General features: G+C 30.8%; 1 protein-coding gene across 16 annotated transcripts in view; it reads right to left on the bottom strand.

Moving 5' to 3' along the window:
- LOC116776136 (bromodomain adjacent to zinc finger domain protein 2B) overlaps positions 1–14385 on the bottom strand; it is a 55996-nt gene extending 41611 nt beyond the window's left edge. For 11 of the 16 annotated variants that reach the window (XM_061525391.1, XM_061525394.1, XM_061525392.1 and 8 more), the window contains exons 1-2: positions 10320–10846; positions 666–771 (exon numbers count right to left, since the gene is read on the bottom strand). The gene's annotated coding sequence lies outside the window, so the exon portion shown is untranslated. The other 5 variants (XM_061525388.1, XM_061525385.1, XM_061525389.1 and 2 more) reach the window with 5 other exon arrangements.
- Positions 14386–16273: the final 1888 nt, after the last annotated feature.

A 16273-nucleotide genomic window follows, 5' to 3' on the forward strand; every position in this document is an offset into this window, starting at 1 on the left:
ATAAACTTACGTGGACAGAGCTCAAAACACTAGTTTAATTATTTCAATGTCTAAGAACTGTCCATTGCTCATTATCCTAAAGTATAAATAATATACAAAATAAACTGAATTTTTATGAACGTAAAACAGATAACTACTTAACAAAGCATATATGTATAATTTGAATAAGAATATATATATATATACAAATATATTTTAATAATTAATAATTTTTTCGTACCTTATTATCGTCTGCAATATAATTAGATATAGAAATTAAAAAGAAATTTTCTATGTATATTTATAAAAAAAAATTAATTTATATATATACAGAAAATAACTGAGACGAAAAAAAATAACAAGAAATTACGTTACGTAACTAATGTGGATATTATTAAGCGTGAGCGCATTAAATTTGCCATGGAAACGTGTCACATAATACACAAACATAAAATACTGTCCCATAGTGATGTGTATGAAAAATATTGTAATCAAATTATTTATATTACGCACATGTCTGTTTGTTTATTACACGATAACTAATGAATGAATGAAAATCTATATATTAACGGAATATCGAATAGGAATCGATTGATTATCAAAATGATAGCAATTAATTAAAATCAAAAGAGTTCAGAATGATTTAACTGCAAGTTAAATATGTATAATGATAATTTTTAACTCACCTTCAATAACCGCTATCATTCATAAGTGCGGGTGCACTCCGTCACTACACTCATCACTGCACTGCACTCCACTCTCACAGCACTCTCACTCACATGACGATGACTGCTGTAACAATATAATGAACATTCACATATTATATAGCACACGTGATTATAACTTTTTTTTTAATATATAATTTCTTGATTTAAAAAGACGTTGGTCCTAAAATGATCTGATTTTGTTGAGCTTTAAAATGAGGTTGTATAAGACGTTCCTTTTATTTTTTTTAATATAATGGTTTCTTTGTTAGTATGTAATAGCTAGTTGGTCACCATAATTTAAGTGTTTACTGTAGTATAATTTAACAAACATACTAAACACAGACTGCCTATCGATCTCACGTAAAGATACAAGATTGCAAGTAATATAACAGGATACGAGGGACAGAACTAGTGATTTTATAAAGACAGTACTTATCGTAAACTATTTACATCTGAATGACGAAGACCTCATCGAAAAATTTGACAATTATGAATAACAAACGTCATAACTCTTCGCCGTCGGTTAATATTAGGTGCTATAACATCGATTACGACCGAAACCACCCCATAGCATGACCGAGGGGTGGCCGAGGGAAACGAAATTATACAGCGCCCAAAACATAGGGTGAACTTCCTTATTTAAATACATCTTTATGGTATTTTCATAAAAACAACATCTCCGTAACATAACGAAACGAATCAATCAACGATTTTCTAATATTTATTATATGAATTGTAATACTACAAATGTAGCATATTATGCATTATACACAGAGCTTTATCGTCAGACTATTATATAATAACCTCTGGGTTTTCATTATTCTACATAGTTCTAAAGAAATCATAACTCTGATATACGAAATGTATTTGATTCGTTACCAATTCAGAATGTCCCGACAAATAAAACTTCAATATTGATTCATTTTCTTTTCCGTTCCCACCTACGGAAGTCGGGCTTGTGTGAAAGAGATAACAGTTTCTTGGGAATGCCTGTGTAGATTAATATAACGCCCAATGCTTTGACAGAATTAAAGGAGGATTTATTATACTCACAATTGGTATATCTGTCTGTGTTATTACTTTGAAGATCTTTAGTTTGTTATATAATCATTAAATTTCAGTAAAGAATTTAATATTTCATATTGATAACTATTTTTTCTATATTTATGCGTAAAAATATACCTGACTAAGTTTCTGCCCGTGACTTTGTTCAACTCGGAAAGCGATGAACTGTTTTAATAATAAAAATGGTAACTAACCGGCAGTTAACTATAGTATGTGTCACGTGACTTCACATAAAACACAAAAGCTATGCGTTGATCCCGTGGGAACTGCTCGGAATTCCGCGATAAATTATTAAGTAACTATGTCTTATTCAGATGCCAGAGCTACATTTTTATAACCTTTCTTTCGGATCCTTAAAGTAGTTTTTCCGTAAAACAACAAACACCCATGTTCCACCCAACCTCAAACTTTCGCATGTATAATATAGTAGGACAAACGGACAAGTATATTTTAATAAACATAACTCCATTATACTCCGATAAAATTAAAAAGCATTTACATTTGTTATAAATTAAAAAAGAAAACTCGAAATTATAGTAAACTACAAAGGGGAAAACCCTTCGTCTTCAAAGGGTTACAATATGTAACTGTGAGCGAGAAAACTGAACCGTATCACTTATACATAAAAATCAAATTACAATGACAAATGTATTTACAGAACATACTCCTACCCTCATTTCAAACACTTACTGATGTATTTTTAAATGTTCGATATACGATTGTTAAATTTAATGATTTGACAACTACGTTTATAAAAAAATAATGGTATCGTTATACCATTTACAGATTAAAAATAATGAAAGATTGTTTTATAAGTGTATGTATGTTTGTCACACTTTAAACTATTGACAGTAATCTAGGTTTACATCGTAATAATATTGGTAAAAATCATAAATAGATTGTTAAATAATCCAAAACATATATGATTTAATTACAATGTGTATTTATGTATATATTAAATTTGGAAGAACTAAAGAGAGGGCATGGGAATGAGAGAGATTTAAAAGAAATTAGTTACTGGTATACTTTTAGCATAGGCTGCATAGACACTAGATTTAATCTTAAAAGATAATACGTCATCCCTGGCATTAATATTCGATGTTTTTTTTTAATTTATCGTCAGGAACGTTATCCTACATTATAAAACCGTCACGCCACTTTATTGTAAACTATTCCAAAACTTCTCCGTTGTAGTTGGTATATAAAATCTCCGAAAGCTTGATTGATGGATGCATTGTGCTCCCCTAAATCGGGGACGTTGTGTTGGGGTGTAATTTGATTATGGCAACATTTCGGCTCCTAACTTAACCATTTATTTGCGAGTGTAATATATTTTTTTTACATCGCCGGCAAAGCGACATCGTTTCGCAATGCAATTCGCGAACTCCATGGAAGACAATGACGCTTTCTAATTCCGAAGCAATACCTCTTTAGCTAGCGTGCGTTTAAAATGTATAATGGAGGAGGTGGAACAAAATATACTTATATATATTTGTCTATTATTCTAACATGTACTTAACATGTGTATGGGAGATGTGTGTAGGATATAAAACAGAACAAGCAGACATACAACCTTAAAATATAATAGTTCATACAACAATTGTTTTGTAATCATTCGAGACGTATTAAGAAATACAAAATTATACATGTATATGTACTTGAAATGTCTGTTGCATTCATAGGAATAGTTGTCACAACAAAGAGCAACTAAAATTTTGCATGTCCATATCTGCTAAATAAAAAAGGACAAATCAAAGTAGGTTCTATTACAAAAGCTACAGGTTCGAACTGAGATTGTACGTATATATAAAACGAATGCCTGACAGGGGTTCATAATCTGATGGATTAAAAAAAAACACATTGTCTCTGCGAATCAGCTGTCCTTCACACTCGTGCGGCGCGGGAGGGAGATGGAAGAAAAATATTCGCCCCATAATGCAGCTTATATCGGACCCTTGCAGCCTTTGTTAGTTTTATTAGTGAGCTCTCGGTTTCCATATTCATTGCCTTGATATCTAGCAATTTGTTACCCGCGACTTTGCCTTTCAATGTTTAGTTAAATTATGTTCTTTTGATAATCGAATATTTAATTATTTATTTCTTTATGACATAAGTTAGATATGGAGATTTTTCGTAGATAGAAACGATAAATTTAAAGTGTGACAAAAATATAACTAATACTTTATATATCAACTAAAATGTACAAACATGATTTTAAATTATTTTTACGTATATGTGTATAGGTACTAGAGGTATAAGTCTGTTAGAGGTATACATCTGCTAGCGGCCAGAACTTCCTACTCTACTCGCATTCTCCGTATCAAGATGAATCGCACCGGTACTAAGTTATGCCTTCAACAATATTTAAACTACAAAGATATTTTTCATAATTTTTATATTATCTTAACAATCACGTCCTGATAATACTATTAATAACTGCATGTTTGATTGTATAGAGTTTGTATAGCTGTATCAAACTTTTAACCAATTAAATTAAATGTTATCTCATGAAATTTAATAGTATTGTATAATAAAATACGAGTGAAGTTGCGGGACTTTCTTTGTATTGTTAATTCCGTGTTTATAATAATATTCAAATAAACATTTCTGATTAATTTTATCCTTTATAATATGTTATGTTAAATGCCAGGCAAACTTGTGAGGACGTGTGTGTATGTGTGGGAGGGTTGATATGGATTGAGAGAGACTTCTCAGTATTATTGATTCTTAGTTCATGCTTCAACCCAACGTTATACATTTAGTATAAGTTCTTCGTGACGTATAAATAAGACTAATAAATTTACGTTTTTGATACTATGGATGAAGATAAAACTATGAGTATAGAGTTTAGTTTCGACGGTTTGTTCTCCAACTAAGGGTACTGTTATGTAAGATATAGTGAACATGTCATATGTTATATGAAAAATATTTTTATTTCATTGATATCCCGATAACTTTTATTCATTTTTTTTTTCTTAATATTATCTAAATTATAATCAAAAATTTACTTCCAATTGAAACACAATATATATAAAGCAACATTAAATATATATTATTTAATTACGTATTGCTTTATGATAATTTATAATGAAAACAAATATATTTCAAAATGAGATTACAAGCAAATAATTAAGATATGTTTTATACACTAACTATTAATAAATTCAGTTTCTTTAATATATAAGACTACAAGCAAAATGTCCGAAGAATATCGAAAACACGTGTTATACGAGGGACATGAAATCGCGTTATAAGAGTACCGTGTTATAGGGGGGATTACTGTATTTATGAATTCTTAAGTTTCTTAATACATAATCCATCAAAAAAAAAAAAAAAGAAAAAAACTTCTATAATATATGCTGTTTCGACGAATGTTCAACGGAACTGCATTTAACACAGATGATACAGTAATATCGCGGATGTCAGAACAAGACATTGTATTTGCCGCACCACTTGAAAGTCGCCGTCGCCTTTTCAGCTGGGCCAGAGCCAACGATTGATTCAACATATATCAGAAGAAGGAAATATATTGCTGGTTGTATTATCTTTATAAAAACTGACGGATGCACAAACTAGATGTTGCAGAACTGTTTGAGTTATATCAAAAACGATTTAGCAAATTATTGTGACTATATTTGCTTTATACGTGAAGTGTAAATTAATATTTTTATTATATATTTAATAGAGAATTGGTGTGATAAAACATTCGTCTTATTTATATTAAGACGTTATTAGTTATTGAAACGATCCTATGAGATATTTTCTATCTATAATAACTTAGGTGGTTTTTTTTAGTATAGATTTACAAACGGTTCCGCGTTTCATGATAATTATCTTGTACGGAACATGTAGCGTCATTGTTTTCGTTCTTAGCCAAAATTATGGAATATATCTAGTAGTTATTAATGTTAAAAATGCTATGTCTGAATCTAGGTTAAACAGTGTTGAAGGCAGCAACAAAGCGAGCGAGATACACATTCATTGTGACCTAGATAAGACGTTTCACTTAGCTAGTGTTTTAAGATTTATTTAATTTAGAAAAAAAATATCATATACTTTGCTTCGTGATGCTTCATGAAGAACAGAGACGATATTTTGAAAGCGCTTTTAATATTTTTAAAGTGATGTATAATGAAATTTTACATTTTTAATGTACATATGTTATGTTTATCATTGAATGGTGTCCGAATGCTAATTTTGGGCACATTCTTTTCCGACTGATGAGTGTGAAATGACCAGGTTTTGCCGGATTTCGTATGAGTAACCAAGTTGTGATATGTTGTTGCTTGTATCACGCATAAATCTGATTCATAGTCAGATCTAAGACCGTGATCACGGTTGCTGCAAAGTAACCGAAACGTCGGGTGCGTGTAGTTTTTTAAAATAATAATATAACGCTTAGTAATCCGAAAATATTATTTTTATTTTGACAATTCTAATTCATTTATAGCGTTGTGATGGCTAAAACTGGATTTCTTTTGAATAATGTTCGTAAATCGTTTAACGTTCTTAATAATATACAACGAAATAAAAACAAAATTTACTATAAAATTCATATTAAAATATGCTTAATATATGTACTCAGTATACTAAATAAAGAAATGCATAAGTACGAGGTCGCAGTAACCGAAGATAACGCTTAAACTATCCGTGATTAAGTAAGTAAGTACACGCTGAATACTCATACCAAAAATTGTTTCTTCTGTAACATTTAGCTTATATAAAACTTTATTCAAAGAATATTATATACGTAAATAATATATTTTAACATAAACAGTATGTAAGTAAGGAATCTTAACATATATTTTGATCCAAAAACAGACGGAACAAAATATACCTGTTTTAATGATTTTTTGTGATTTAATTAATATTTGATATGATCCTTATTACACAGTTTTGTTTTATTTATTTACATATATATATATATACATATATACATATATATATATATATATATATAAACTTAAAAAAATAACCGCTTAAACCAATGCGTTGCTAATATAATCAGTATGAGAAAAAAAGAAAACGAACGAACACATTCACGTGGAATATTTTAATATTAAGTATTAACGTAAGGTTTTTTTACCTTAATTATGTTAATACGAATAACTTTCGTGATCAGATACATTCGATCATCGTTCGCAACTTATAAAAACTCAGATCGAAAGCATTTAATCACATGTGATGAATAAAACTCGTATATATAAAACGTACGGTCTTTTGCATACAGCCAACTTACATATAAAAAGTCTTTATGTTCGTCTAAAGAGTTCTTATATTTCATTTATATATGACGTATGTTTTATTCTAATTTTGAAGCTCGTTAATCGATTGTATCAAATAACAGATGATAGGATACGGTTGTGGTGTGAATGTGTAGAGTAGAAAAATAAAATGGCGGATTGAGTTTGTATTGACGTGAGGTTTCAAATAACTCCATTATGATGAACAATTGTTTGAAAACTAAATAATAATATATAATAATAAAAAAGTAATCATAGTAATGGGATCTAAGACTTTCGCTAGTTTTATTCATTTAAATGAAACTAATATATTTTCAATGTGAACATTCACATCTCGTCTGCCCGTGATCACGGTGGCTGAAAAGTAACCGAAACGTCGGGATTATGTAGTTTTAAAATAATAAAATCGGCGTAGTATATCCGAAATACATTAGTTTCATTTAAAAGTAATCATAGTCTTAAGGAACAATTAATGGAAAATACGAACTTGAAATATATTTATTATTAAAAAGTAATAATATATAATTAATGAAATAAAGAATCTCTTTTTGACCATATTTATATGTCATTACCTCAGTGTTGTGACCCACTCCTAATTTAATATTACATAAGCCTTTATTCACTTATTAATTTTCCAATTAAGTTTGTTTTTTTTTCGTTATATTATATTTTATACTATACTTGAATCCTTTCTCCGTCCGCCTGGATATTGATAAACATAATATTATAATGTGTACGATTTACACTTACATTATTTAACACGTACGTGTCATTTAAATGTACGAAATATATTATTGCAAAATTTATTTAAATCCAAATAATTGTTTTGCGTAAAACGGTAACAAACACACGTACATACACACTTAAAAATTCGCAATTTCAAGCAGAACTGAATGCATGAAAGGATATAATTATTAATATATATATATATAACGGTAATATCAGTTTGTACAAAATTTTAAAAAACACAAAATTTGTTTACAATATAAAGAAATGTACGTAAATTAAAGATAAATAAACCTTGATAACAATCGAAGCGTTCACAAAGCGATGCTTTATACTGATTTAAAACAAACTAACACGAGCCGAGACTAAAAGTACATTTAGACAAAGGAGAAGAGGGCGGGGCTTGACTCCGACCTACATCTGAATGCTTTGATACTGTCACTAGGTTTTACCTTACATAACACTAAAGAGGATTTAATAAACATTTTAATAATGATATACTATATATAATAATTACGTCTCCCAAGTCGGAATTCCGTATGTGTAATTGTTTTGAAGGTTGGTCGCTCTGGACGAGAGGACCGCAGTTAAAAGGGTCCTTTCTCCTACAGGTATGCCACCACAAAAACTAATTTAGCGAATTCGTCGAAGAAATAAAACTTTGAGACTCACGTCGTGCGGTATACGGCGTTTCATGCTTGTTATAAGGATCAAAATCACACGGCATTAAATTAGAAGTCATGACATTCTTCAGTAATACGATGTGAGTTCAATAAAAAGTTGAGCTCTACCTCAGTTTGGTACCAAATTTAATTTCTTTTATTGTTAGCGATATTTCTGGAATCTTCTTCAGCTATGCTATTGAATGGCTCCGATAAATTACATCGTTACAATACAACGTGTGTATTGTGCTGTGTTACCGAGAGCGATACCGTTTAGCATACAATTAGTACATTTGTACAATTCCCATTTCTTAATGCATTATGTAGTATTTCTTAGTACGTGGCGGCAAAATCAGTGTCTTATATGGGCATTTTTGTATGCGGGTTTTGCATATTGCTAGATAGTTCGTGGAATTATTGACGGATGAATTAAACTATGACATCATAGACAGATAATGTTAGATTTAAATGTACATTAGCTACAAATCCTTGATCCTAATTATAGTTTCGAAAGTTTGTGCGTTTGTTTGTTACGATTGAAATCCTGACACCACTTGGATAATATCTAAGTAGCTATTCCTAAATCAGCCTTTAATTTCGTCGAATAAATATCTCACATATACATAATTTACGGAGCCCTTTAATATTTTATATAGTTCAACATATTTTCAATATATTACACCAAGTTTTATTGTAATAATATACATATACGTGTAGTCAAAAACATCCGAAGTATAGAATTACAAACGACAAAACATCTGGCGGAAGATTTGATGGGCGCCCATAACTAGAACTCAAATAAATGTAATCGGGATTTGAATGTCGCTTTAAAATATAGGACATATAATACATTATATATACACGGATAAACTGTAAGATAATTATTAAATTATATACAAGATTAGTGTATTAAATATAAGGAGAGAAAAACAATTTATCTCCGCCATAACCAATGAATCAGCATTTAAAAAGACAACCCGTATTATTTATGAATCGCATCGGACGCCACATGTACGGTACAAGTAGATCGACATTCCACACCGGTCGGATAATAGCACCTCGCCGATGTCGGAAAGTTGTAAAAAATGAACTCGTCCGAAGCAACGCGACAAATTAGAGAACATAGCTGTATGATGGCGGACGATGGGCAGCGTTGTCACAGTTTAAAACGAACGGTTAATAACTTATAGGCAATGTTCGGCGACTCGTTCATGAGGCGCGGTCTTGAACGAATGCAATTATTACATGCTGTATAGGGTATGCCCTCGGCGTCATAGACGCTCCTTAAATTTGAATTTCGAATCCCAGGCTGAATGGTTAAGAAAAAAAAATCACCAGCTCCAGCCAATGTCTATAGTGTATGTTTATTTTATACATAAATTACTATGTTATGAATGAGAGATAATTTTGTTGATATTATTCATGAAGATAGCTCGATCTCAGTTTGTTTTCTTTGTATTGTGATTACTGATTACCTAATAGTATTATAATGCCTATGAATAAATTATGTCATCTCATCGACGTCTCGACACAGATAGCACTAAATAATTTAATTGCTTTAAGAGCGTTTGATGCGTTGTTTATTTAGTGTAATAAATTACAAGGGCATTATTTTTATTGACATCGTGAAAACTTTAAACAGTGTATTCATGGCATAGATAAAAAAAATGATATGTACATAGCATTACAAGGTCGTTCACCGTTCATATCTAAACACTTAGTAAATATATTTGTATTACATACTTACACTTATACCTGTTTAAGAAGTTTTTAACATTAATTGCAATCGACATAATGCCTAAATAGGTACAAGTGCATTATTTATGTATAGCAGCACGCTTAGCACCTGGTCGATCTATTTATAGATGCGGGGAAAGCGAAATGTTGAGACAATATTAGGTTATAAAAATATTAATGATAAATTATATATAGTATACCTTGGAAGAGTGCATCCGTCACAGCAATCTTTATTATATATTAATAATAGAATCTCGTACGTCCGTAGGATATTCAAAGCATCACAAAGAACCTCGTTAAAGTAACAGTTCGGATCGCGCACCGTTAAAACACCTAAAGCGTTAAACGTCAAACTGTTCGAATTAAGAACGCGATGGCCGCTAGCCACTAAAATTATTGATTTAGCAGCGTTACAAAACAACAAAAGATATAAAACGGGCCGGCTGCACACCCCCGCGCGGACGAATCGATCAGAATGATAATTGTCGCGCACAAAGACTGCTGACTACACACCTACACCTATACATCCACGATCCACATCTAACAACACACACAACAACAACAAACACTGCACCAGATACACTACAACACGGCACTGTATAACTTATTATATATACATATATTATTAATAATAATTAATTAATACGAATTAGTGTATTTGTTGAGACGCGTACGATTCGACGGCCGCTAGCAAGATGGCTCGGCTACGTATGCCGCGACCGGTCCCCCCCCGCCGCGTACGTGCAATGAAAGATAGGTGGCCGGAGTACACCGCGCCGGGCGCTGGCATACATCCGAGGATATTGAATGCAATACTTACATGTTAATGAGATGCATACTGATATAATGTTAAACAAAATTATTATCTTGTATGTAGAGATAGTGGAGAAATAATATCATTAAATTAAGGTCATTATAATAAGATTTAACAACACAACTTACATTAATTGTAATAAAATATGAACATTAATTATATATAATTCATTCATAGATGTTAGTATAATAAATATTGGTTATCGAATTTCTTAGATAGATTTAAAATAATTTGAAACATGGTTAATAATAAGAATGCAATTAAATATCCGAGGACGAGTCTCCCGATGTGATGATCATGTGCGTCACCTCTTTCCCTTCACACCGAGGCGATCCCCCCTCCGACCTCTTATATACTGCTCTCTTTACAACAAAAAAAAACACCAATTTCCCAAATTCCCGAGCGGACGCGCTCTCTCGCTCGTGGCGAACCTAAGATGGCCGACGGCTTCCATTTTGATGGCAGATTACGGCGTCCCCCGATTGTTCAAAACCTAAACGACAAACCGTCCGTACATTACAGCGCTCTTCATAAACATGTCGCACATGATTTTAGGCTAATTTTTCCCGCTCTATACGACCGTGTCGTTCATTGTAACGTTATAATAATGCGTGACGAGATGTCGATTTATTTGTATTGATTGAAAGTGGAAAGAAAGTAGCCGATGAAATGTTTTAAAATGTGTTTTGTCTCTTTCGTTTGAGTACCTGCGACAGTAATAAAACAAGTACTAGCAGAGCGAACGATCTTGGAATGGGTAGACTTACACCGACATATTGTATGTGTGTGTTTCTTTCTAGCGTTTATCGGGAGATTGTTAGTTGAACGGTCATAACACAGAACACGTAATATATTTATAACACTGGACTTTTCTTGTGAAATAATACAGTGTACTGAGGACATCGTGTCGTCTGTACGTCCTATATAATATATACATCATGACAAAATAATCATAATTGTGGACATTATACGAAGATCTAAATTATATTGTAAGACGTATAAATCATTGTATTTTCACCCTTATAACTATCACATTAGGGAGTATATTGATTTTGTCAAAAAAAATGAGTTATTTCTACATGCAAAATACATATACATATACCGTTGAAGGTATAACAAAGTTTAAAACATTAAATTATTTCAATAAAAAGCGAAAGCCGTCTCATGACATAAACGACAAAATAGACGACTTCTCGGTTTGCCTGTTTGAATGTGACATTCCTTTCTGAAACATTACTCATAAACATAACAAATAGTACTTTTAAAGTAACAATTACAATATAAAACTAAATTTTTAACAATATTTATTTAATGTTGTAGTATGTTGAAGTGTGTTCAACATATATCTCGCGCCAACTCGATCGTTATGGCGTTTTAACATTACGTCTAAAAGTTTTGATGTGAAGATAATTATCTGATGGTAGAGACTTTGTTGTCGAATGTATGAAGCTCGCATTAACATTAGACACGTTGCTGACTAAGTTGGTTGTATCGGTTAAAAAAATTATAAATTCTTATAAAACGAAACGATTTAAACATTCGTATTATTTTAATTTTATTCGTATATTTTACTAAGGTAAGTATATAAAGGAATTATAATAAAATCCAAATATATTATCTATTGAACTTTTTACGTTGACGAGCAAAGCTGTAGGAGTGACTAGTTTATGATATATGCTTAATGTCATCAGATAGGTGGCTCTCATGGTGAGTATTGTGCATGCTGGAAACCAGAGGTGTTCCAGGGTGGTAGTGGAGTAGGTGTTATGGGAACTAATTAGAGAATTTTACTCGGGTTACTATCACTTAATCCAAGGTTAACCGTTAATGTAGGCGATTGTGGCGAACTATATCTTTTAGATAGCATTCAACTGGTCTGTTTGTACCAGAAATATAACTTGCGGAAATTAATGATAACAAAGTTAACCATAAGTTAACGCCACCCAAATAGTATATATAAAAACACTCATACAAGTGTTTCGTAAATATTACATATTTAAAATATGAAGCGTACGAAGATGAAGTGACATTATATATTAAGTAGTTATTTAATTGCATAAAAAAAATATCAAAAATCATCAAAAAATTACATTAATAATATATTTATTTTACTAATATAGTATAACGACGATTTATGCAAGATTAAGGTACGAAAACGTACATACTTACAGTTTTTTAGTTAGTTATATGGTGAAGTGTATTTTATATAAAATAATATATATATATATATATATGATGTATAGCGGGCAACAACAGTATATAAGATAAGTTAACGCTTCAAATGTTACTTTTCGAGACCTTAATATATCAAAGTTAAAATTATTTAATATAAATAAATAAAATTACTAAGTAAATTCATTTAATGGATACATTTAATATTTTATATGAAGTGTCATAGACAGATATAACCCGTTAGTGAAGCTAAAGCCAAAGCAATACACGAATCAATAGGAGTAAGAGACAGTATGCAGAGGTGAAATACATTCGTGTCCATAAATATTGATTTTATGTGCGGGGCGGCGGCCGGCAGGGCTGAACAAACGATATACATTTTGAACCGACCAATATTGGTATAACGTAAATATAATATGTTGAATAAAGAATATTACTTGTATTAGTTCGTTTGAACATATATATATTTTATATATAACACATGTATTACTTACTATATTTAATATAGTGTAACTGTTGTTATGAATTAAATATATTATTTTTATATAATTATAAGTATTAACGGTTTTTCTTAGCGTTTGAAGATTTAAAAAAATGGATGGGATGCACAACCCTAAACCGCGGTTAGGTTCGGATGTATCGTCTGAGGGCCAGTGAGATGTGAGAAAGAAACTAGTAATTCTATATGTCAGAGCGAGACGGAGATACATTATCTGTTCCACTTCAAACACTTAGGTCTCAATACATTTCATTTCTTGGATTTCGGCATTCGGTTACGAATGAATTGATTTCACTATTTGATTACATTCTTAATTAATACTTCAATAAAAGAATTGTCATACATGGTTTTAGTATAGAAGAATTATTTAATATGAGATTTAAATGAGACGTAATGTTGATTAAATGTTGATTTTTTATACTCATCGCCAATTGAAGTCTAAGATCAGTCGTGACTGACGAAAAAATATTATAGCGATCGCAATAAAACAATTAATTTACTAAATATTTGACTAACATAAAATATAAAACTAGCTTAACATGACAAATTATTTTAATAATATCATAAAAAATATATATATTTAATAATAATTAGTCTGTAACAATAACTCTCCAATCATATATCAGTCTTTATTGATTGATTGAAAACACATCTTTACCTGCAAGACGTTTAAACTGGCTCCAATCACATCTCGTAATAAAACAGAGAAATAACACAAAGAACTAATTATAACACGCTAAAGACGCAAGGGTAAGGCACTTACAGTATAATCTGTTGTTCTTGAAATCACTTGTAGTAATGTTAATTGTAAACAAAATGATTATATCGCTCTCACAAACATGGATAAATTGACGACAGTGTATGTTGACGAGTGAGGACTGGTAGCGACATCTATGAAGTTCGTGTAGAGCTCTCATGACTTTCGTTAGTACCGTTCAGATGTTCCATAGAAATACATAGATGGCGCTTTAAGATATTAGCGTTAATACTATAAGTTTATAACATTAGAATAATAAAAAGTTAATAATATTCAAATAATTTAATCAAGTGCTATTTTATTACAAAATAGATTATATTGGGGTTCATACTTTTATATTAAAAAAATTAATATATCAAATCATAATTCAAGAGTGGTTTTTCTGCTCGCCGCTAGATGTCAGGAATTATATTTTAATTAATCAAGCACTTTTTATGCTCCAATTAATAACAGATATAATAACTGTATTATGACGTCGTAAATTTACAAATAATATATAATAAGTGACCAATCATTTGTGTGGAGCGGCGGTGGGTAACGTAATAATAGTGACGTCACAGGCCGCAAGACGCGACTGGGTCGAGTTGTACCGTTGGGTTGAACGAACTCACAAGTTTTGTTTACGAACGGAATTCCGAGATCCGCGAACAACGAATAGAAAATTTTCACAAAATTTTTGTTAATTATATTTTATTCTAAAAAAGAATCCAAGTTTTTCTCTACGACTTAATTAATTTTGATTATAATTTAATTTTTTCTAATACAACTACCTCCATGCTTCAGGCATTACAAAACAAAACCCTCGTTAGTTTTTATAATCTTATATTAATCTAGGTAAACTGTGATTATATTAAATATTAAAATATTGCGATCTATTCTCAAATAGCCTTATAGTGGCGTAATGTAATTTACTAAGGCTATCGTCTGTTAAAATCATCATTTGCGAAACAATCTCTACGTGATTTAGAGAATCTTCATTTTTACATAACCTATTTCAAGAAGTTTGAGGTTTAATCGAATTTTGTGTTTTTTTTTTATTTAAGGTAAATAAGATTCAAGTCTATCGATCACATCTTGTAAAGGAATAAATTTAATAGACGTATTTTCAAGGACTACCTCAAAATACTGATAGTAACAAAATGTGACAAAAAATTACTTTCAATACAAATCAGTGTACAATATGTGTACAAATGTATGTGTACAATACATAAGAAACATATATAAGACTTACAGATTTTGTACGTGAACCACACTTATTGTCCAATTTCAATGAGCCTTCACTTTACAGTAGTAAATAGACATTTAATATTTTAACAGACCTTCTGTATTGTTCTGTTTTTAGGTTCAGGTCAAAGCTATAATGGTGAATGCATGCATGCATGTTAAACGGTCAGGGGAGTTCGAATCGGACTGCATATGCATCACAAAGCCTTCTAGGACACCTACGAATCTAAAGACGGAACAGTTAGCTACAACTGACAATAGATCAACATTAAAACACTCGTTTACTATTAGTTAAAAAAAAAATGTCTTAAATTCTAGAATATTACATAGGTCAATACTTTCTCCAGATTAATTTGGTTTTGTTTTTTGATCATAATAAAGCACTTAACATATCTTTTTACGTACGTAAGACAATTTTCAGATTGTATTTATGAACACATATAGAAGTATTTATTAAAATTATTTTTTTTATGTCCTATCAAATATTGTTATTCGCATTTAATATATATATAAAAAACAGTTTAATGTCCTTTATATATTATAAATATTTGAATGATAATTCTATGAAACAGGCTTGTTGTTACATGTATGTACGTGAAATAAATTTTATTTACGATGTCTCCGTGTCGATATATTAAACGAGGTTTCTACTATGTTATAAGACGAGTAATAATTCGATTTAATAATA

Source organism: Danaus plexippus, chromosome 28 (genome assembly GCF_018135715.1).
Source record: "Danaus plexippus chromosome 28, MEX_DaPlex, whole genome shotgun sequence".
Taxonomy (NCBI): domain Eukaryota; kingdom Metazoa; phylum Arthropoda; class Insecta; order Lepidoptera; family Nymphalidae; genus Danaus; species Danaus plexippus.